The sequence below is a fragment of the Saccopteryx leptura genome, chromosome 3 (assembly GCF_036850995.1).
Source record: "Saccopteryx leptura isolate mSacLep1 chromosome 3, mSacLep1_pri_phased_curated, whole genome shotgun sequence".
NCBI lineage: Eukaryota > Metazoa > Chordata > Mammalia > Chiroptera > Emballonuridae > Saccopteryx > Saccopteryx leptura.
The window spans coordinates 156,304,789-156,330,312 of NC_089505.1; the positions used below are offsets into that span (position 1 = coordinate 156,304,789).

The 25,524-nt window shown below is 37.0% G+C and overlaps 1 protein-coding gene across 1 annotated transcript in view; it reads left to right on the forward strand.

The window, feature by feature from the left end:
• Window positions 1-25,524, forward strand: part of ADGRL2 (adhesion G protein-coupled receptor L2) — a 555,395-nt gene that overhangs the window by 118,495 nt on the left and 411,376 nt on the right. The gene's annotated exons all lie outside the window — the stretch shown is intronic.

Sequence of the window (25,524 nt, forward strand, 5' to 3'; positions counted from 1 at the left end):
TTGCCACGGGATATGCTGATGCTTAATTTGCAAAATGCAAATAGAATAAAAGTTATTTTGCTTATGTATGGATAGGTAGTTTATAAGATTCAGGTTACCTTTATCTAAAGGTCACATAGATAATATCCAAACAAGTTTGAGAAATAATATAATAGTATTCATCTACTGACCAGATTCCACAGTACTCTAACAATTATAGCATACTAGTAGTTAAGAAACAGATGACACCTGGATATTGAAACAAGTCTAGGAAAAGTATTCATCTAATGACCAGATTCCCTTCCTTCTAATATTCTAACAATTACAGCACGCAAGTCAAGAAATGGATGACACCAGGATTCTTCACCCATTTTTCACTGATCCCTGGATTTACTTGTGAAGAGAACACCCTGATGCCTATTGTTTTCTCTTTCGTGAGAGGCACTTGGTGTTTGTCATAATGACTGGTCTGTGTAGACACCGTGTTTCAGCCACACCTGTAGGGATTCTGGCTGTAATCATGTCACCTACCATGGGCCTCGGGAACATCAAAAACAAATACTGGTGACGTCCCATTTGTAAGCTGTCTCCTGCTTGCCTGTCTTGTCTCACCAAGCAAGATCTCGCTATTTCTCTAGCCATAATGAAATATTTAAAGTTCCCAGAAAAGACAGCTCTTGCTGGTGAGTTTAAGGCTTTGGCTCCTGTAATCCCATTTCACCTGTACTGACTGCCCTTTCCCTGCTTAACTATTATTTTCTTTATGATCTAAGAATATCTGTCACCTTCTCTGGGAAGTCCTCCCTGATCACTTCCATTGGGTTCAGTACCCCTGTATTCTGATGAGCACCACTATATTGCCTACATTGTATTTACACTTAATGAAGTTGCCTTTTTATTTTCTGGCTTTTCTATATATAACAATGACAATTGTAGTAGGGACTGTGTTTTATTTGCCATTGTACTCCCTTGCCCAACCCAATGCCTGGCACATAATAGGTATACAAAAAAAGTCACCAATAAATAAATGAATAAAGTCTTTCGTGTGCATAGTGGAAGGGTAAGCAATAAAGACCTCAAAGAGGTATAAACTTTAGCTCCTGTTCTTGAGGAATTTACAGTAGTGTAAGGAAACCAGAACAAAGACATAGATTACTTTTTTTTTTTTTAAGAAAAAGAGAGGAAGAAAAATTTTTATAAAAATTATTTTTAGCAGATACGAGAATGGCTTAATTTCTTCATGATAATGCCCCCAAATGATTATTTCTCAAATTAGTCATTTATAGACTACACAAATAAGTAAAAAGTAAATGGCCATTTGAATGAAGAAATTAGATTAAGTCAAAACTTCTTTCACAAGCATGTTTTTACTCATTTCTGTGGCTGAAATGTCACCCACTGGTTTGTTGACAATGCCTTCAGGGCCACATTGCTATGTGGGAGAGTTTCAGGTGCAAAGACTCCTTTATATTCATTCCTTTACCCACCCTTTCAGCTCCAGATATGTTTTCAAGTTTGGCCAAAGCTCTTAAAATATATTCTTGGGGAAAAAAAAGCAAGAAAAAAAAAGCCTGATTCTCACTTATTTATTTATTTATTTATTTATTTATTTTTATTCATTTTTAGAGAGGAGAGAGAGACAGAAAGAGAGAAGGGGGGAGGAGCTGGAAGCATCAACTCCCATATATGCCTTGACCAGGCAAGCCCAGGGTTTCAAACTGGCAACCTCAGCATTTCCAGGTCGACGCTTTATCCACTGCGCCACCACAGGTCAGGCTGATTCTCACTTTTTAACTGAGTTAAAGTGTGCATAATAAAGTGCTTATAATAGTACCTGGCCCCTAGTTAACTTTCAATATGTTTTTGTTATTCCCATTTCATACCCCATGATATCTTTAAATTACCCTTTCAAAAGCACTGTATCTAAACCATAAAAAGTACAGATGGAGAAGAAAAGTGATATAATGAACCTGGCAGCAAATTCTGAGACTATTTCATGCATTTAAAATTATAGCTCAAAGTTCAGTCACTGGAATTGACCACTGAGCACTAGGAGCTGCTCCTGGTCTGGGCCGGTGTACACGAGCTGGAGTCTGGCACAGGTGGGATCTTCATTAGCCATTCTGGCTGTGTGCTCTCTCTTTCTTCGATAACCTTTACTCCTACTTGTCTATCAACCTGCAAGGGGTTTGAGTGTTGGTCAGCCAGGAACTATGTACTGAGAGGCAGCCTAGCATGATGGGTTTGGGTCAGGAATTCCTGAATTTGAACCTGGCCCCATCATTAGCCTCCCTGAACCTTCTTTTCTTTATTTGTGAAGACTAAATTAATTAGTAACAAGTCATATTTTAAAAGCTCTTAAGGACAAGTGTTAATTACTGTTAAAGTAATGACAGAGGTGTTCTCTGACCTTGATGAGAGAAAAGTATCTTCTGCGTAGGTAACTGATTAATGCTAGTTAGGGTGGATAAAAATACTAAGAAGAGGCCCTGGCTGGTTGGCTTAGCGGTAGAGCGTCGGCCTGGCATGCGGGGGACCCGGGTTCGATTCCCGGCCAGGGCACATAGGAGAAGCGCCCATTTGCTTCTCCACCCCCCCTCCTTCCTCTCTGTCTCTCTCTTCCCCTCCCGCAGCCAAGGCTCCATTGGAGCAAAGATGGCCTGGGCGCTGGGGATGGCTCCTTGGCCTCTGCCCCAGGTGCTAGAGTGGCTCTGGTTGTGGCAGAGCGACGCCCTGGAGGGGCAGAGCATCGCCCCCTGGTGGGCAGAGCGTCGCCCCTGGTGGGCGTGCCGGGAGTCTGTCTGACTATCTCTCCCCGTTTCCAGCTTCAGAAAAATACAAAAAAAAATAAAAAAGAAATACTAAGAAGAGACCCTGGCCAGTTAGCTCAGTCAGTTCAGAGAATCATCCCAGCAATAAGGTTGCAGTTTCCCTCTCCGGTCAGGGCACAAACTGGAAGCAACCAATGAATGTGCAACTGAGTGGAACAATGGATGTTTCCCTTCCCCCTCCCCTCTCTCTACCTTCCTCTCTGTGTCTCAAACAAAAACAAAAAAATTAAGCCCTGGCCTGATAGCTTGGTTGGTTGAAGCATTGTCCTGAGTGTAGAGGTTGCCAGTTGGATTTCCCAGTCAGGGCACATACAGGAACAGATCGGTGTTCCTGGTATCATGTACAGTTCAATAGCATGCTGGTATATATCTGTGCCCATATGCTATGGTCCATATTTTTAAAATATTGACCACACAGTTTTGCACTTGTTCAAAATTCAACAGGAATTTTCTAACTGAATAGAATTGTCAAAAATAAGAGGCAATTTAGAGAGAATGGCAGAGATATATTCCTAAAGTTTTGTTCTCTTATTACTGTTCAAATAATAATATTTAACATTGCTGAGTTATCTGAATTCATTTGGGAAGTGTAGACCCAGTAATCGCAGCCACCACAGCCACCAGGCACATGCAGGTTCCCCTTAGATTCAGGCTGATGGTAGAGAAACAGCAGAGCCGGAAAACTGGTGTGCCATGCCTTTATTCTAGCCTTGCTACCGGCTGGTGAGTAAACACAAACACATGAGGCACCAAACCCCACTCATGTTCTCCGGTTCCACAACCTGGAGAATCTTTCTGGTTTTTCCTGGAATCAAAGGCCCCACTAGCCTCAGTCACCTCTTTTTCTCCATCTGCACACCTTCTCCCTTCTCATCTCTGCACAAACTGGCTTCTCCTTCAGCACTCCACCATCTTGGCTGCTTCTTTGCAAAAACATGGCCTCCACTTCCTCCTTCTTCTTCTCCTTAAACCTTTTTGGCATGAAACTCCTCCTCCAGCACACATTAGCATAACAAAGCCATTTCCCAAGCAGAAAGGTAATTAGCTGTTTCACCTGGCAGCAGCCATTCACCTTGGCAGCGGCCATTTTTAACAATAAAAGTGAGCAGAATCATATAACACAAATTTTACAAACTTATTTGCCCAACAGGAAGATTTTGATAAAGTCTACCAATAAAGCCCCAAAAGGTCTTGTAGAAAAGAAATCATTTTCTGATCTACTATGGGTGTTTCATTTTTTATCTCTAGGGAGCAATGTTTTCTTTTCTTTTCTTTGAATCGTACAGGGCATCACGAGCAGCACTTAAGGTTGTGTACTTCACAAGGGGATCATATCTAAAGGACATCATTTACATCATAAACACCTTTGATATTTTGGCTTTTATATATATTCTACGTTTGACCTACCAATACATTTGTATATCTATTATGACAGTTTTCCAGCAATGGTAGTTAAATATCTTATTCTTAAAAGATCAGAATGTTACAGTAATTTTCTAACAGAAGAAAGCAAAATGCCCTGAGAAAGAGACTCGTTTTTTTTAATTTGAACAAAAAAACCATAGAAGCATGCAGCTGCCCTATTTCCACATTGCGTAACAGAGCTGAGAAGTAGGATTTAATAAATATTTAATGAATAAACAAAATATTTCAGAGAGTATGGGTAAAGGATGTAATGATAGAAGGCAGTATTGTGAATGGCCAAGGACATAACTCTGGAGTCAAAGATACCTGAATTCAAGTTTTAGTGCTATGGCTACTGCCTGTGTATCTTGGATGAGTTATGTAAACTTTCTGTACTTCATTTTCCTCACCTTTAAAGTACAAAAAATAATAGCATCCAATTTAGAGGGTTTTTGAGAAGACAAACTGAGCTAATACATTCAAAACACTTAGTTTTGTGACCCGTCCAAGAGCTGTCTAGATATTCTATAGTCAGTGTCATAAACTACAGTCTCTATTTTTTAAATGTGCCTAACCCAGTTTTGCATATATTAGTAGTTTAACACATTTTGGGGGGTTCTACAGAAATTATAAGAATGAGAAAATATGGAAATACTCCTAAAACCTTAGAATCTTATTGTTCACATCAAGGTAAGTATTCAGTAGACACCAATGAAGGTGACCATGGTGAAGAAGGAAAAAGAAGAGTGAGTGAAAGAAAGAAGAGGAGAAAGAAGAGGAGGTGGAGGAAGACAAGGAAGAGAAGGAAGAAGAAAGGACAAAAGTCAAAGTCTCCACAATGGATTAAAAGTCCCTAAATGATCTATAAAACCACTCCAGCCCTAAATACATTATCCACCAACCTATCTTCCTTTAGTCCCTCTTTGCTATTTCTGTTCCACCCACATTTATCTTCTTGCTGTTCCTTGAATGTACCAGACACTCTCTTGATTTAAGGTTTTTATTGAAGTTATTCCTTCTGCCTCAAATTCTTTTTCCTCAATTATTTCCTGGGATACTTTCTTTACTTTCTTCAAGTCTTTGCTCAAGTGTCACTTTCTGAGTGAGACATGTTATTATTGCCCTTTTATATACCACGTATATCAACAATACCCTCACCCTATCTCCACACATTCTCAATTTTCCCTACCTTACTGTACTTATTCTTTTATTTTGCCTCATATCATCTTCATCCATATTATAAATTCATCCATTCATTTATCATGATTGTTATTTACATTCTCTCTCCCTTCACCCAAATGCCCCTTCTTGAACTAGAATATAAGCCTCAAGAGAGTAGAGTTCATTGGTGACTTTATTCACTCATATAACCCAAGGACCTAGAATAGTATAGTACCTGACCCCATAGTAGGTGCTAAATAAATATTAGTTGTAAGAATTCTCAGTTCTTAAATCATTTTTCTCTCTTACCATTGTTCTTTCTTTCTGTGTAAATCCATTACATTGTTTTCATTTTGCACAGATACTACTTTGGTTATAAGATTTGCATGAAACAATTAACATTCTCTATTTTAGCCTAGTTCTAATATGAGCCCAGACCATACAGAGCTTAGAAGTGCAAGATTTTTCTTTGTTTTGTTTTGTTATGCTCAGCCAAAACTTCATGCCTATCCTGGAAAATTACAAAATTAAAAAGTTTACATCATTTATATAAAAATACCTGATTCAAATCTTTCTTGAAGAAGCTAAAACATTTTAAAATTGTAAGTTTTAAGGTACAAAAACAAATGCTTAAATGGCTTTCCAGGGAACTCAATCAACATTCACAGTCATTAATAATATGTATTTCTGGTTGTAAAGAAAAGTACAATTTAATACATATTGAAGAGAAAAGAGGAAAATACAAATAGAGAGGGGAAACCAAATTGTGCAGAAAAGAGGCCCTTGACAAAGAGAGTACACAAATAATATACATAATAATTTAAAACTTTTTGATGCAGATGGGAAGAGTATTTCAACTGGAAGCACCAGTAACTTTGTTCTGTATATAAATTTTCAAATGTGTGTACATATGTCCACTCCACCCACACATATTTTCATTTAAAGACTAAGAAGTAATAAATAACACTAAGACTGTGTATGTTTAATGTCCTGATAACTAACAAACATTGACCCTTTTGTCTTAATGCAAACTACATTTCTCTATGTCTACATTTAAATATTTATGCCCAATAAATATAAATAAATTGTATCTACTTATCCTCAAATATTAAATTTTGAATTTTCAGCTGTAAAATATAATTTACATAGAGAATTAGTTTATTTGCTGCTATTTCCTGGTAGATGTTTCTATTATTTAAGATTTTAGCAAACTTAAATTTTGTAAATTAAATAAATTATTCCAGTTTTTTTTTAAAAAAAAACATTTAATACCAACATTCCATGAATATTAGAAAATATTTTTTTCATATTTACTGTCTTCATAGTAAAGTCTTTAGAAAACTGCTTTTCTTATTTTGGGTTAATTTTGCTTAATTTCTAAGTCTAAGGGGTTAATTTAAATATTGTAAAAGAAAAATTAATTTTTATTAATATTATTTCTATAATATTTCATACAAACATATAATTTGGTAAAGCATTTTATTCATTTATTCATTCATTCCCATTCAACAAATATTTTTCTTATTCTTTAGTACTAAACCAAAGCTTGACTTTTTTACTTTGACTTGTTGAGTCTCATTGTTAGGCAGATGCCACATTGTCCTGGGTGCTATGATACATTGTATTTAGCTGTCAATATCTATAATCATTTCTCAATATGACCTATGAATGTTAAATTGTTTACAATATTTCCTGCAATTATCTCTTCAAAAATGTGACAGAGGAAATGGGCTCATGTCACCCATAGGATTTGAGAAGAATCTAATGAAAATCATTGTTACTTGGCTTCTATTTTAAGACAGTTTAGTACACACCAGTTATTATCATGCACTTAGATTATTTTGTGTCTTACAAAATACTTTAGAATGGTTTTTATTGCTGTTCATTCTCCTGATGTTCAGGTCACTGTTATTTGCTTTTTTAGCGGGAATTCTTTGATTGCTTAAAGATTAGGACAATATGGTTTGGGGTTAATTGCCAAACTCTTTTGTCAGAAAATATTACCTGAAAGAAGAAGAAAGAGAGTAGATAAAAAGAGAGAAGCTCAAGTCATGGTGACTATATAATTGGCTTATTTTGTTTGTCTTATTCATGTTATACATGATATAGATAGCATTATTTTCTAGGTACTTCAGTGACTTACAAGGTACACAAATAACAGAATTTTATAGCTAAAAACTCCCATTTTCTTTCAATGAGGAAACTAAGAACTAAAGAGAAAATAAATTTTACTTTAATGCTAACATTTTTCTGTCTCCTAATAAATCTTCATTCTGCCTATAAGAAACTTAATCTCAAAATAAGTACATTATATATAAATATAAGTAGCAAATTTTTCATACTATACAATGTATTTGCATATGCAAAAATTACAGTACACCCAAATACTCATAGTTGTAATAAATAAAGCAGAGTTTAAGGTATGAAAAATAATATGGTTTTTTTTATCACCACTAACCTGACCATATGTTCTAGCAGTAAGTAATGTCAAAATAAGGGAAGCCACCATCCGCTTTTGGTGTGTTATTTTCATGATCTCACACAAAAAAGAAAAAAACATATACACATATACACATTTATGAGGTAGGTTGTGTAGATTGTTTTACAGATGACGAAAGGGGGGATTGAAGATATTAAATAACTTCCCCAGCCCTGACTGATTGGCTTAGCGGTAGAGTGTCAGCCCAGGGTGTGGATGTCCTGGGTTCGATTCCCAGTCAAGGCATGCAGGAGAAGCGCCCATCTGCTTCTCCACCCCTCCTCCTCTACTATCTCTCTATCTCTCTCTTTCCCTCCCGCAGCCATGGCTCCATTGGAGCAAGGTTGGCTTGGTTGCTGAGGATGGCTCCATGGCCTCTGCCTCAGGCACTAGAATGGCCCCGGTTGCAATGAAGCAACAGCCCAGATGGGCAGAGCATCGCCCCCTGGTGGGCATGCCGGGTGGATCCCGGTCGGGCATATGTGGGAGTCTGTCTCTCTGCCTCCCCACTTCTCACTTCAAAAAAATACAAAAAAATAAAAGAAAAGAAATAACTTCCCCAATGTCTTAGAGGTAGTAAATGGCAAATCCAGATACAGCCCAAATCTTTCTAATCTCAAAGCAATGATCTTACCTACTATGCAGTTTTTACAATTACTGATAACAAATCCTTTTCCAAAAGTAAGCCTGGACAGTGGGTAGAATATTGTGTTTATAAAGGATAGGGAAAATGAATTCTGTTAAAGTCAATGAATTAATTACATATTGCTGTGTAACAAATTACTTCCAAAACAGCAGTTTAAGGCAACAAATATTTATTTTACCTCACAGTTTCTGTGGATCAGGAATTTAGACACAGCTTAACTGGGTCCTTTTGATGAGGTCCTCACCTGACTTCAAAGTGATCACCAGAGCTGCAGTCTCCTCAAGGTTAGATGGGAAGAGAATTCACTCTGACACTGACTCAAATAGTTGTTGATAAAAGTCAGTTCCTCATGGGTTGTGGGACCAAAGACCTCCGGTCGTCATAGCTGTTAGCTCGAGCCTCGCTCCATTCTTTGCAACATGGGCCTCCCAGTAGGGCAGACCAGAGAATGGCAGCTGGTTTCCGTCAGGCTGTGCAAGCAAGAAAGCAACAGAGTGTGGGCAACACAGAAGCCAGTCTTTTTGTAATCTAATCAGATGTAACACATTGCCTCATTTGCCATATTTTATTCTTGAGAAGCAAGTCACTAGGTTCATCCTATACTCAGAGGAGGGGATTTTACATGAAAACCAGGGACTCTGAGAGCTACCTTAGAAGCTGCCCACTACAGTCAAAAAAGGTTCTCAGAGGCTATTGAGGCATGGATGCTTAGCTGACTCTGGTCTATATCAGTCTCTAGCAAAACCCCTGAGTGAATGTCCTTCAGGAGCCTTCATCTTAATTCAGGCAGAGTTTAACATCATGCAGAGTGCAGCATGGTTCTCAGGCCAGCTTCCAGCATGGTCTGAGAACCAGGATTAACATGCCCAGGAGTCACCTAGACCAAAATTTCTTTCTTTTTAGAACTAAATTTTCTTCTAAAATATCAGAAAAGCAGACTGACCTGTGGTGGTGCAGTGGATAAAGCATCGACCTGGAACACTGAGGTCGCAGGTTTGAAACCCTGGGCTTGCCTGGTCAAGGCACATGTGGGAATTGATGCTTCCTGCTCCTCCCCCTTCTCTCTCTCTCTCTCTCTCTCTCTCTCTCTCTTTCTCTCTCTCTGTCTCTCTCTCTGTCTCTCTTCTCTAAAATGAATAAATAAATAAAAATAATTAAAATAAAATATCAGAAAAGCAGAATAGTAGATATAAGTAACCCATTTTTGTATAATATAATGAAAAGAAAGCAGCTTCTAGAGTTTTCTGACCAAGTTTAAAGATATATCTCAAAGGTACCAGCAATTTGAACACAGGTAACCTTCTTACACATCAACCATCATCTCACCGTGCTACTATAAAGATTAAATAAGATGATCTGTATGAAAGTATTTTGTTAACTAGAAGGTGTAACATATAAATACAAAATTTCCCAGCACTCCTTTTAGCTAAAGAACAGGATATATTGTTAAAAAACAGCTGCTTAGTATATTATTTATCTTACCAGAACAATATCTTTGAAGATAATAAATGGACTGTTTTTATGCCATTCCAAGCACTACTAGTAGCCACATTTGCTGTTTTTATGAAAGAAAAAACAAAGATTTTCAGGCAGTTTGTTTCAAAGAGACACTTGGGTTTTCAGAACTGGCTTGCCTTGGCCCGCTGCAGAGGTTTCAAGGCAGTGCGTAAGCTTTCTACAGTGCTCAAGCAGTCTGACAGCGTGCACTTCCTTCCGCCGTTTGCCTTCATTCCACGCTGCCCCCAGTTAAAATATTCCCATTGTGTGTGTCTTTGACTTGAGAGGAAACATTTTCCCATTTCATGAAAGAACTACATGGAGTCTAGGCCTCTCATGGGCCAGAAGAGTGCATTAGCCTTTCTTTTTTAGTGGCCCAGATTGAAATCTCATCTAATGTTTTCCCATTAGAAATGAGATGGCAAGATATTTTCTGGGAAGTGATTTAGGTATACTAAACAATCTATAAGGATCTATCGATTAGAAGTAGACTTGACTCAAACGTGATTTGTGTGCAGTGAAATACCTTGGAAGGTGATGTGATTGACAGGCAGTGCAGAAGAGATTGGGGGCTGGATTTGTTATAGTGCAGCTCTTTCTGAGGTATACGGATAGCATTATTCTGTGGAAATACAAATTGAGGGAAAAAAATAATGAATTTAAAGTACTGAAATACTGCATACTTTGTGGTTTTGGTAATGTATATAAATTCAAAAAAAATTTTTTTTGCATACAGAGAGTTATAGGAGGAAATAGATTTCAAGGTGTTCCTATGAACTTTGAAAATATTCTCATTCCCCTAGATATGTATTGATTGCCATTAATAACTAAGATTATTCTTAGTTAGTTTGGTTAAGTTGTTATAAAATAACTTACCAACAGATAATAATGGCATTACCATTTAACTGGAATCAAACAAAAAACCTGAATCTAAATGACTTTCCCATAATTTTATAATACATCCTGATGAGACTAGAGAAAGATAAAATGATGATTTAAGAATTACACCACTGAAGTAATAAGGATAAAATGTATATTAACATAATAAGTCAAACCCCAGCCAATTATGAAAATGCAAGAGTCTGTTGAAAATTTCCCATTCATTATGCACTTTCACTCCATAAAGTTACTTGAACTCAAATCATCACATAAGCAACATTTAAAATAATATGATATTAGATATCTGCAGGCATATTTTGCCTCAGACAAAGCTGAGACAAATATTTTACTTTTTCATATAAGTAGAAAATTATAATCTGATAACATTTATTCTGAAAATACTTCTTGTTTCAAGAAATTCAAAGTAATCATGGTATCAATCATATTAATAAATCATAAATTTGAAACAACTAAATTTAAGTTTCATCTAAGCAACTCAATTTTTTGCTGTAAGTAGTAAAATAAATCTCATACTGTCTGTATATGCAAAATACTTCTAAGGGCAGACTTTCTTGAATAAATTTAAATCTATAACATTTAAAAATAACCCAAAATGTGATCTCTTTTAGACTTTATCAATGTGGGAATTAGAGTGTCAGAAGCTAGAGATTAGGATAACCAATTGTTGTGAAATAAGTTGGTTTTTTTGAAAAATCTGGCCATAAATTACATAGTCCTGTGCTATTCAGTATGGTAGCTACAAGCAACATGTGGCAATTTAAATTTAAGCAAATTAAAGTAAGTAAAATTAAAAACTCAGTACCTCAGTTGCATTAACCACTTTTCAAGTGTTTGATAGCCACATGTAGCACTGTTTACAGGTTAGGGCAGCACAGGGCTAGTATATTTCCATCATCACATACCTCTAATGACAGCACTGAAGTCTCCATGTGCCATGTCATTTGCATGGTTAATGTCATGGGTAGAATCAGAAAAATATGTGAGGCATTGATATTCTGTCCCAAATGCTGATAATTAGATAACATTTCTCTTCCTCTTTAAAAGTTAACAAATACAAAATTCTTCCTGGCCCACTCCATTCTACTATGGAAGTTGCAACAAAATGAGGGTTAGAGATACTTAGAATCACATATTGGATTCAGCAAAGCACCAAAATATGCTTTCCAACACTTTATTCATCCTCTGTGTTTGAACAGAAGTTAATGGACAAGAGCTTATTTGTTAAAATAGTTTTTACACCAAACAAAACAAATTATGATAGGAAGTTCTTGATGTGTATAATGATTAGAATATCACTTCAATAAAATACCTGATAGAGCAGAATGGGCTTCACTCTCCTGTGAAAACAGCACTCTTCCTCCACATATTACAATATTTTGTTCTTGCAATACTTAAACTGAACGTGTTTAAATGTGCAAAGTCATCAAAATAAGTTATAGGGTTTTTTGCATTTGAGAACTTGCTATTTGAGGATCTCAAATTAATATATTTCATTGCTGGAAAATATTTTTTAAAAAATAAAGAAAGAAGTCAGCTGACCACATGTTTTCCTAGTTTTTACTGCTAGTTCCAGTGTTAAGTGAAATACAATGGCTTCACCAAGAAAATCATGAATTCTGAAATCTCAAATTAAATCATTAATATGATGATTCAAATAGAAGGTAGATTTTTCTCGAAGAAAATATAGTGATGTTTTTCACTGCTGAAAAAGAAAAGAAAGCAGGAGCAATGGCTTTTTTTCCATATAATGTACTTCCAAAAACTGAGATCACTCTCTGAACTTTCTTGACCTTAGCCTGCTCTCTTTTGCTAAAGTCATTAAAATGATTAGAACCTTAAGGAGGGTTACAGCGTTATATTCTTTTTCTTTTTTTAACTTACTCTGAGCTAAACCAACCAGTTTTAAATTCTTCACGTATTTTATTAATGCCACCTAGCTCCTCTGTCCGTCTGGATGGGTTTTTTCAACAGATTCCCTGAATATACATTAAAAAACATAAATCACTGGATTAAATTTGTAGAGAATGATGAAAGCTAAATTCATGTATATACATGTAGTGGGACAAATGGACCCTTTTATTATTTAACCTGAATGAAAGCAATAAATTTAAAACAGATTTAACTGATGATATTGGTAATCCACAACAGATTTTGTAAGTGTTTCTGAATGAACATTGGTTTTATTCAGTAATCCCTTGGATTAAAGAAGGGTTAGATAACTCAAACAATCTGCAAAGAATCTTATTATTTTGCAATTTACCTTTTATTTTTACCAAAAACCAATGTGTATGTTTTAGACTTTAGAAATTAAATCAAAATTTACATTTGTCATTTTGTTTTTTTAAATTTAAGACTGTATATAGTTTTACCTATGTTCTTGGGTAGCAGCCTGTTCTTCATTCTCTATCCTCTATTGTTTATACGCAATATTATGGAGTAGTAATATATATCTTGCTTTCAGGGATATTGACAATAGCCTCTTCTCTAAACTACTTGCTTTACTGACTTACCACATTCATCCTAGATATTTCAAATTGTTCAAACTCTAGAATGTAGGATATGTTATTTAAAATTCTATGGCTTCATTTAGTTGACAAAAAAAAAGAATTTTGAAGGAATTCTTAGATGTATACTTGAAATCAAATCTAATAATAATTAAAAGCAAATAATTATTCATATTTATTTAACATTAGTACATACCAGGCAGTCTTTCCTTATGTTAGCTCACTGATATCCTCAAAAAACTTCTATGAGATATGAGCAATTATATCCACATTTTTTGCAGATGAGAAAACAATATAACACACTTAAGTAATCAGCCCAAATTCACACATCTATCAAGTGGTAGATACCGGATTCAAACCCAAGTTGCATGACACCAGAGCCCCCACTCACTCTCATATATCATATCCATGTCTATTGTTGCATAACAAATTGCACTAAAAATTAGTGGCTTAAAATGGTAAACATTTTTCATCTCATAGATTCTGAGGGTCAAGAATTCAGGAGTGACTTAGCTGGGTGGTTCTGGCTCCAGGTCTCTAAGGAGGTTATCATCAAGATGTCAGAAAGAGCTCCAGTCATCTAAAGGCTTGCCTGGGGCTTGAAGGTGTGCTGCTAAGATGGCTCACTCATGGGTGTTTGTAGGATGCTTCAAAACCTCTTCAGCTATTATCAGATGGCTCAGTCCCTTCTCACATGGACCTTTCCAAAGAGCTGCTTGAGTTTCCTCTTGACATAGTAACTGATTCTTTCAAAAAAAGACAGAAATCCCAATGTATTTTGTGTCCTAGAGTCAGAAGTCACACTACATAATTTCTGCACTGTCCTACTGATTGTACAAATCAGTCTTTTGTGTAGATGCAACTACACAAAGAAGTGGATCTTGTAGTCTACATAGTATACTACCTCTTGAAACAAGCTCTATAGTCCCAACATAGTATGTATATATTACTACAAAATTTAGATATTCCAGTTTTTCTTAGCTATACTTACAGATATGCTACCTTTATGGAGGGCCAGATAACAAACATTTCCAGCTTTGGAGACTGTATAGTTACTATTGCAACTATTCACCTTTGCCATTGGAGCATGAAAGCAGTCATAGATAATATGGAAGGGAGTGGGCAAAGTTGTGTTCCAATAAAACTTTATTTACAAAAACACTTGGTAGATTAGATTTGATCTGTAGGCAGGACACAGTTTAACAACTCTTGGTGAAAACCATTCTTGGGTGGACTTTAAATAGTAATTACTTTGATTTATGGTAACAAAAATTACATTAAATTTTATGTGACAGTCTTATTTCATGGTTTTGTCCTGGCCCACATAATATTGTTAAACTTTAAGAAAATTGGCATCATTGTAAAGATAGAAAAGATGAATCTCTGCAACAGAGCATAATAGATAAAACAAACAATTTATACATAATCATTGCTCAAAATATATTAACTCATTTAGAGTATTAAACTGATTTGGGGGAATGAAATTTTGATAATTCTTAATTCTGTTGATATCTGTCTGTTGAATATTTTATATATTTGGATGACTTTGAATAGTCTATGCACTGTGTCCAGAATAGGATAAGCACTCAATAAATACTTGTTGAATTAACCAAACATCTTACCTCTTTTACTTCTTCTGTGCCACACTCTCTTCAGCCGTGGGGCTTTGCTGCCTCTTTGTGTCCTTTCACTAAGTGTGTCAGAGCATATGAAATTTACTGTTAGTTTTACTTTTAAGAAGTCATTCAACAAAAAGTGAAGGGCAAGTAAGAAATAGCTATTGGAAGAGAATTGAAGATATAAAGACTTAAAAACAAATTAGAAAATTATAGAATAGGATGAACATTGACTTCAAACAGATCAGCTAATAGGAGCAATTAAGCATCAGACAATAGAATAATTGGTGAGGAATTTTTGGCCTCTGATGAAACTATTAAAGACCAGTTCAATTGAGTCATTCTCACTTTCACTTCTGTTATTTTTATCTTCAAGCTAAGATTTTTTTTCTTTTTTTTTTTGCCCTGGCCCGATAGCTCAGTCGGTTAGAGCATCCACCCAACATGCAAAGGTTGTGGGTTTGCTTCCCAGTCAGGGCACATACTGGAACATATTGATTTTTCTCTCTCTCTAAAACCAATCAATAAATTTTTTTAGAAAACAATTATTTTTTTTAACTCACATTGTAATGTGGTTGTACCTATAGCTTAAAAAGATGTCTACTACAGTGTTGATTCATTCATACAAACAAACATTTATTGAGTACTTACAATATGCTAGCACTATGCAATTTCTCAAAAATAAAATGGAAAACAAAACAAGGACCCTGCCCTTAATGTACTTAGAGACTGATGCGGATTCAAAGAAGTAAACAAGCATGGTAAAGATGAACAACTTCATAAGGTGTGAGGTTTATATTATATCTACTTAATGAACTGCATTTAAAAAGATGTATTAAACTTTAATATTCTGGTTTGCATCTTTCAAATCCAGAACTTGGTTGCTTTGCTCTCTTTTTTTTTTTTTTTTTTTTTTTTTTTGTATTTTTCCAAAGTGAGAAGCGGGAGGCAGCAGTCAGAGAGATTCCCACATGGACCCAACTGGGATCCACCCGGCATGCCCACCAGGGGGCGATGCTCGGCCCATCTGCGGGGTGGCACTGCTGCAGCTAGAGCCATTCTAGAGCCTGAGGCAGAGGCCATGGAGCCATCCTCAGCACTCGGGCCAACTTTGTTCCAGTGGAGCCTTGGCTGCAGGAGGGGAAGAGAGAGATAGAGAGAAAGGAGAGGGGAAAGGGTGGAGAAGCAGATGGGTGCTTCTCCTGTGTGCCCTGGACTTCTACACACCAGGCCAGTGCTCTACCACTGAGCCAACTGGCCAGGGCTTTGCTTTGCTCTTTTTAAAGGAAAAATTTGTCAATGGTAGTTGTAAACACAGTACTGAGAGCCTCCCACAACCACATCAAAATTACAACTCAACTAAGAAAAGCTAACATTCAGAACTGCTTGAAATCAAGCTGAATGGAAGTCCTACGACTAGGGAATTGAAGAAGAAGCCACCTCAAGACTGGTAGTAGTGGTGTAGTCACAGAACGGGCTGGTCCCACACCTACTTATGGTGCATAAAAATTGGAAGAGATATCTTGGCTTCAGAGGTTCCCCCTGAGTAGTAAGGGATTCTAGTCACACACCAGGACCCCAACCCAGGGTTCCAGTGCCAGAAAGAGAAGTGCTCATGACTTCTGGCTGTAAAAACCAGCAGAGATTGTGACTGAGGGAAATAGAGGGCTGCTGGTGTTCCAGGTATTTGCTCTTAAAGGGGCCATGCACAGACTTACTTGAATTTACTGGCTGTGAGCTGCAGTGCTGCCGCACCAACTTGAAGGTCTCCATAGACATACAGGGAGGAATTGAATTGTCTGGCATCAGGACAAGAGCTGGGAGGCAGCTTTCTCCAGACAGAAGAGCTGGCAGAGGCCATTGTTCCTTTGATGAGCCCTCCCCCCACAATGCTGACAAGCAGGCACCGTAGCTGAGACTCCATCAATCTGACTCACACTCCTTGCCCCACCTTGGTGATTCCCTGGGGCCTCAACCCACCCAACTTTCAGGCCCACCCAAGTTGTTTCCAGTGGCTTTTCCATATGAATGGTCTGTCTTGGCTCATGCTTCAAATTTTCCTAAAATATCTCAAACAAGAAGCACCAGGCCACAGCATGCCCTTTACCTCTCACTATGTGGCTCCAAGCTTGGCACTAGCAGCAGGTGACCTTAGTTCACAGCATGACCTCACCAGGGCACCTCCAAGGCCCACACAAGTAGCAACCATCTCCACATCACTTTGTAGCTTACACTGGATGGCCCCAGACTGAACACTGGTGGCAGCTGACCTTGGCCTGCACCTTCTAGGAGGCACCAGAACCAGTGTACCCAGTGGAAAGCTTCAGATCATGTCCAAACACCACCATTTAACCATCACCATAAGTGACACACTCAAGGAGCCCACTCAGCTGGCACCAGAATGCTGCTGAAGTAAGTCCTGCTCTGTGGGGTGAGTCTCTGCATAGCTAATCCTCCACAGTGGTCAAAGGTTGGTTGGTGGTCAGTGGTTGCAGGCGGTCCTTGCAGCCACTCAGCCTGGGGGTTAATCCCTCCCATTATAATGCCAACAATAATCAAGGCTCAAGGTTCAACTACAACAGGAAGGTGTACATAGTCCAGACAGGGTGCAGCTCGAGTGCCCAGCTTGGGTGATGGGGGGAGCGATGTCTACAGGACACTTACTATATTAGGCGACTCTACTAAGACTGTGAGACATAGCAGCTCTACCTAATACATAAAATCAAACACAAGGAGGCTACCAAAATCAAGAGACAAAGAAATATGTCCCGAATGAAAGAACAGAACAAAACTCCAGAAAAAGAACTAAACAAAATATAGACAAGCAATCTACTAGATGCAGAGTTCAAGACATTGATTATAAGGATGCTCAGTGAACATTCACACAGCACAGCAATATAAAAAAAAGACCAGTCAGAAATGAAGGATGTGCTAACTGAAGTGAAGAACAATTTACAAGGAATCAACAGTCGAGTAGATAAAGCCAAGAATCAAATCAGTGTTTTGAAGCATAAGGAAGCAAAAACACCCAGTCAGAACAGCAAGAAGAAAAAAGATATAAAAAAAATGAGAATAGTGTAAGGAGCTTCTAGGACAGCTTCAAGCATATCAACATTTACATCATGGAGGAAGTGCCAGAAGGAGAAGAGAGAGAGGAAGAAGTTGAAAACCTGTTTGTTAAAATGACAGAAAACTTGCCTAACTTGGTGAAACAAATACACATACAAGTCCAGGAAGCACAGAGAGTCCCAAACATGATGAACTCAAAGAGGCCCACACCAAGGTACATCATAATTGAAATACAAAAGGTTAAAGACAAAGAGAAAATTTTAAAAGCAGCAAGAGAAAAGCAGTTAGTTACCTACAAGGGAGCTCCCATGATACTGTCAACTGATTTCTTAACAAAAACTTTGCAGGCCAGAGGGCATGGCAAGAAATATTTAAAGTGATGAAAAGCAAAGACCTACAACCAAGATTACTCTACCCAGTAAAGCTATCATTTAGAATCAAGGACATATAAAGAGCTTCCCAGACAAGAAAAAGTTAATGGATTTCAACACCACCAAACCAGTATTATATGAAATATTAAAGGGTTTTCTTTAAGAAGAAGAAAAAAAAATTAAAAATATGAACAATAAAATGATAAATACATATCTATCAACAATTAAATCTACAAACCAAAATAAACAGGCAAGCATACTATCAAGTTTTCTAATCACCTGCTAATTATGTGACTGTTTACTGGAAGCCAGCTGGGGAGCAGAGGCATCTGTGGTCTCAGTTTACAGAGGTCAGACAAGGATGAATGGTTCAATCTAATTGATAGTAGCACCAAATTGTGTTGCCAAATTTTCTTTTCCTTCTTCCAACTTCTCTTCTTATTCTTTCATATTTCTACTCTGTTTTGTTGTTGCTTTTGTTTTGTTTTTGCTTCCCTTTCCTTTTACTCACCTCCCTTAACAATGACTTAGTCTTGTCTGTGGCCACCAAAGATTAAAATTTTCCCCTAGTGATGCCCATCATAGCAACAATATTTCAACAATATCTTATAATTATGTGTGGGAATAAAAATAGTGAAATAGGCTGGTCATTCATAGCGATTGAATGGATTAAAAAGCTGTCATCGTCAGCATAAACTGACATCCGGTTTCATAATCTCCTCTCTACTGGCTCTACTGTACTAACTCAATCTCACTCAGAAGAGTTTGGTAAGATGAAACTGCATCATCTTAGTGCATGTGCATGGAGGGGAAATTCTTTGTATTGATAGATAAGAGCTGAGTTAGAAGCGCTCTCAAATACTTTGAACAGTAAAGTGCACTTTGGACAAGGCACATGGCCTTGAAGAAATTCAAACAATAGTTTTTGAATTGTTAGAGAAGTCTCTAATGGAATTGGTAGAATAGAAGACAAAGAAAGTTAATGCAGACAATAATTATTTCTGGAGAGTCCTACTTCATAATTGTAGGTGTTAGATAATGTTGTAAACAAGTCTTTATTTAGATAACTCTAAAAAACAATAGAGTAAGTTATTACAAAGCAGAGATCAAATGGACACCTACGAAACAAATATATTTTTTAAATTCACAAGCACTTTTAAAAGAAGCCTATGGGAATCCCTGCATGCTTGAGCAGGAAGATAATCTCACATGCAGTGAATACTTATAGAAGGGGGCAGGGGGCGGGGGAGGGGTAGAAAATGAAAATGGTTTAAGCTAAAAAGGAAGGAAAATCGGAGATTGGTATCACCAAAGGAAGCACCTGCTTTCCGGAAATTAAAATCGTGTATTAGGCAGTTCTGACTTAATTGCCAAATGGGGTGAAGCCCAGTCTCTAATGTAAAAGGGTCCCAAATTATAATTGGACATCATGGATTAAAATTCAATACCTGAAAATTTCCTCAGAAATGAATGGGCAACGGGGACAGACCACAGAGCCCAGTACAATATGCTTCCCGCAGCTGACACTGGCAGGTCACTTTATTTGGCACCAAATAAAGTTCCCAAGTGGTCTTTAAGGGCATTCAGCTGCTGAGTGCTTATTTCATTCATCCCTTATTGTGCTGCCACTGGCAGATCCAAAGAAGTAGCACGAATCAGCTCTGTGGATGAAATTTTCTCAGGCTGATTGATGGAGATGAAACTAGACTGATTTCACCGCTTTAGTGGGACCTCTGCTAGCAGCAATACCCTGAATGGGGAATAGCTTTCACACAATGTCCTTCAACAGGAAATGTGGGGGAATGCGGGATAACAATGAATGCTAGGATGCTTCCAAACCAGATATGGTTTAGTGAGAAAAGAAAAACAACGAAAGTAAGAAATATTAATACATATATACATGTATGTCATCAGCATATAACTTAGAAAAATGTGAAATGAGGCTGAGGTCCCCCTTTGTGTGTTCCTCCAGACACAAAGTAGAGGCTAACCCTTAAATTTCTTTTGTTAAGAATAAAACTGCAACATTGTATCTGCTTTTTTGTATGGTTCCTAGAGGAATAAAAGTCTATCCCTCCAATATCTTTAGTTTTATACGTGCTAATTTCAGAGCATATACTCAATATCAGAATATGTTTTCTTGTTTCTGTCAATTCTAGTAAAATTTCCTGATTGTAAAAGTAATATTTTGTGTCCTCTCCCATGCCAGTTTAAGAACTGCAGGAGCTAGAGCAATTCTACTGAGGTCGTGAACCTGTCTGATGAACTACAGATGAATGTGAAATATTCTTCCATGCTTAACAGGCCTTATTAATGTGCAGTTCCAGTAGACATTTTTTATTTAAATTCATGGAAAGGTTAAAAGGCAGTTTTTATTATTGTTTCATCTTTGGTTTAGGACAAATTCTGCATGTATCCATAATAGAAATAGTCCGCTAATTATTTCATATAGATCATGTTTAGCAGCAGTATCTAATAGTGCTACTATCACTGAATAGTTAAAGCCTAACATTTCCATTAGAATTAGGACTGAGGGCTAATTATTTTAGTTAAAGCTAAATTTGATCTAAACGGGAAGTACAGTTGGCATTCAGTCCAGAAACCTAGGGCTGTTATAAAAAGATGCCTTGTGAATGTAGAGATTAGAAAAATATATACAGATTTTTTGGTTTGCATTTTTATGAGGACTTGGTATAGTTACAGTGGGATCATTAACATAAGCCTAGTAATATAATTAATATAAGATGATCTGTTCTCCTATTTATGGCCAAATTTTGCAATATAAAATGTATGAGTTTTCCCAAATAAAATTGTACAAGTATCTAAATGTTTTTTTAAATTGAATTTCTTTTAGCGTTTTATTATGGAAAATTCCAAGTTTACACTGAAGTAAACAGAATAGTATAATGGCCCCCATATACCCACTGCCCAGATTCAGTGATTACCAACATATTATCTATCCTGTTTCATCTGTACCGCAACCCCTTCCCTCATTACACTGTTTCCCTTGAGCAGACTAAATGGAGAAGATGCATAGTATGACATTTAAAAATTGGTAGAAGTTACTTTTAAAACGGCTGTGTATTCGGGATTAAGCCTGTTACTTAGGAAGTATTTTTTCCAGTTTACCCAGGAAAAGAGTGATGTACTATATACTATACCCACAACATGAAATTATGGATGAAGTGGATATTTAGTAAAATCATACCTGAAACACCAGAAATTCAGTGATCTGGGTTTTATTTTTAGGGAATTGATATGGTATACTTTTTCACCAGTGGAGTCTCTCGTCTTCCAGTTCTACCACTCCTCTAAACCTCTCAGCCTTTCTTTCTTTCCTTCCTTATTTATTTTCGCCTCTCTATAAAACATGGATAATAATAGCTCCCACATCATAGCTTGTTAGATTTTAATGACAGCCTCCAAGGACAGGTGCCAGTTAAATGAAACATATAATTAAAATTTGTGCTATTCTAAAATTGGGTTACTTGGCAATATGCCAATCAGAGACTAACCCCGTTCAGATGATAGGCATGTGGTATCCATCTGGTTACAGAGTGTGCCACAGATTCAATGGAGGCCGGTCTTTGATAGGCGCCAAAATATGATAGAATGCTTAGTTTGGCACACCCACATTTCGGGTGTTTCTACTTGGCAACAGGATAAGTGTTCCATGCCTTGGGACTTTGGCAACCACTGTTCTTGTTCCTGATTAACAATTTGGGCAAAGGCTATATATGTTTACTAAGCAGTTAATTTAGGTATATGTATATATGTAATTATGCTCCTTATGCAATAAGTATGATTTCAAGTTATTTTACCTCCAGTTCTTCGCCACTAAGAAATAGGGAGCCCTGGTCTCCATCTCAGTCGGAGTCTTGGATATACACTTCATCTTGTTGGATGCCATGCTTGTCCCATCAGTCATGGTTATTATTTTTCTACAAGGAATATCTCTTGAAGCATCCTAGCCTGCTGCAGCTCCTGAGACTCCTTTGACATTTACTCAAGAGCAAGGTCTCTGACTTTGTTGCTATTCCTGTTCATTGTGCTCTGGTAACTCTTCAGGGGTCATTGATTTCCTTATCTTCAGATTTGCCGTTTCTGCCCTGCATCACTCCATCAAGGGAGAATCACATAATTTTTATTGAATAAAGTCATGGTCTTTTCATCGGCAGCCCTCAAATATTGACACCCTGCATGGATTTGTGCCTAGTGCTAGTTCTCTTGGCCACATTAACTACTGAGTTGCGTTCTGTTCTACTCTTGGACTTCCAGGTCTTCGATCTGCATGTTGCACATGGTCCTCTGACAGCAGCAACCTCTGGCTGTAAGTGTCTCTCAAAGACAACGTGACTTTACTGGCAACTCTTACCTATGTTCTCGGCAGGCTCCTTGGAAAGGCACTGGCTGCCAGACACATCAGCCAGACTCAGCTCTGTCTTGTAGCTAAGTCTTGAGTGCCAGTGACATCTCTGGCCTTCCTTAATTCCTAAGTTTGGGCCTCTGCAAGTCAGCAGTCAATCTACAGCTTTTTTTTTTCCTAACCAGGTGTCACTTGTAGGATTATGCTGTTAGGAAATTAGCCCCTTCTCTATGCTCATTTACCCAGTTTACTATTAGAAATTTTCCCCTTCTCGTATACTTTGAGGCACAGGAATGGTTTCTACTATTCAACCAGAAACACCTTTATTTTAAATCATTTAAATGTTCAGCCTTTCCTGCCCCATTGTAAGTAGGTTTCACATTAACCAATGCTCTATAAAAAGATATGGATATATGTTTTATTTGATTTTCTTTTGATTAAATATCAACTTTTCTTTTCATCAGTAAGAAAAGGCGCAAACCATTAGGAACACATTCAGGTTAGATTAATTGCTTATCAAATTTTCATTCTCTCTTCAAACCATATTGAACCACTTGTTTTACATGAATTCCAAAGGCTGGCACTAGCTTTCATTTCAGGAAATAAATGACACAGGGTATTATGTTTTAAGGACCATTAAAACCTTGAAATTGCACAGTGACTTAAAAAACAACAAGTTATTTAGCCTGGATAACTTTGTAGTGTTATACAATGGGAAAATTCATTGTTCAATGACCCTCCCACTCTCACTTCACATATAAGAGGAGAAAGAAATGAGACTAGCATCCGGGTACACAGGGTGTAATGGACAAGGTGCAGAACATTATGAGTCTGTGTACCTGTGGATCAGAGAATGCACCAATCTTCCCTGAAATCTTGTGTGCATTGGTCCATGACTGATGATTAGAAACTATCTTTACCTGGACTAACAGCCTAGTTCATTGCTGTTGTCATAATTCCAAACCTCTATACTCTGTTACAGAAGTTGCTCTCATCTATATGTTAATATGTTTGAAATAAACAGAAGGTAGCTGTGCTATTATTAATGAAACTATTCTAATATAAATGATTTGGGAATTATATTAAGTGGCGTGCAATTCTGGTGTTTCTGTGTCTAATTTATCACCTTTCTAACCTTTTCTTTTATACCTTCATTAAAACATCTATGAAGGTGATGAAACCTAGCCACCAAATTAAAGGCAGAATATGACAAGTTCTAAAATAACAAGAATGAAAGCATAAAAAATTCTTTTGAGAAAATTATAAAACAACAACAATAAAGCAAAGCAACCCCCACCTGTTTTCATGTTGAAAACCAAACAACATTTGAATCTATAAAGAAGCAATAATTGCTTAACTAACCAAAGTGATTCCATTCATTATTTCTCTATTGCACGTTTATGTAGTTTTCTCCCTGCAGCACACACATACTTTGGGGTTTTATAAAAGGTGATTTACATATGGCACTTGAAGAGAGATATTTTAGAAAACCATAGATGTTCTGCCTTGTAATAGCAATGTCCTTTGCTTTTGGTAATGGTTGGTATTACCGGCATTAATGCCGAGGTGTTTCTCCCCAAGCGCTCATTCCCTGCTCAAGACAGTGTAGCCACTAATGAGGAAAATCCGTCGGTTGAATGTTTTCCTTTATCTACAAAAAGTTCCCTCTGCAATGTGAAGAATCCCTTAGTATCAATGAGTCTGAAAGTGCTCACATTCTGCCAAGAGGAAAGTTACAAAGCTTTGTGTACCCACGGTTTAAATCAATCTAATGCAAAGCAAAAGGAACTCTGATCGTCTCAAAGAACATCAACCACACTACTTCCATTGTCTTCTTTTGTGAAATACATTCCATCTTATTTACATGGGTTCTGTTTCCAGGGTCACTAGTTGGCAATACTAGAAGATGTGCATCTAAAATGACAAACTCTGTTACTAGCACTAGCCACTTATTAAAGGTATACGATGCTTTCCAGCTTATTTGAGGTTTCCAAAGCCGTTCCAGTTACTGGCAATCAGTCCTTGAAAATGACTCTGCCCAATAATAATGAGCACCTTCAGATGGATTTTTTAAGAAGATGGCATTAATTCAGAAGATAAATTAAAAGAATACGTTTGATGGTGAAAAAGTACAAAGCTACCCACACATTTCGGTTTCATGTATAAAATATAAATAGCATATGAACTCTCCCTTGTGTCCTCAGAGAGACCTGCAGTTTCTTTTTCCTCCTGAAGGTTGTTCAAAATATGCTATTTTAAACATAATAATCCATAAATAAAATACAATGCTTGCCAAAATTATTTTTTCCACATATTATAGGGCCATTAGTTCTGAACTCTGACTTGCTCCTGAGATACATTTTAAGAGCTTTAAATGACTTGCTATGTAATGTGCAGGGGTTTTTTAAAATTTGTGTTTCTATATGGTCAAATTGCTCTGTTGTTATGAATACTGTATGTAAAATTACCAGATTGCCTGACATTTCATTTTTACAGGGGATCCTGCATCATTAAGCATTGAAAGAATATAATATAACTATTCAAACTGCTTAAAATATTTTGTAACCATAAATTATTATCCAAAAATATTTTTCAAGTAGATAAAAAGAGTTGTCAATTCTGCATAGTGAATGCCTCATAAGGGGCTCGTTTGTGGTTGAAAACTGAATAAAAGCAGTAAATTAAGACCAGACTTAACCAT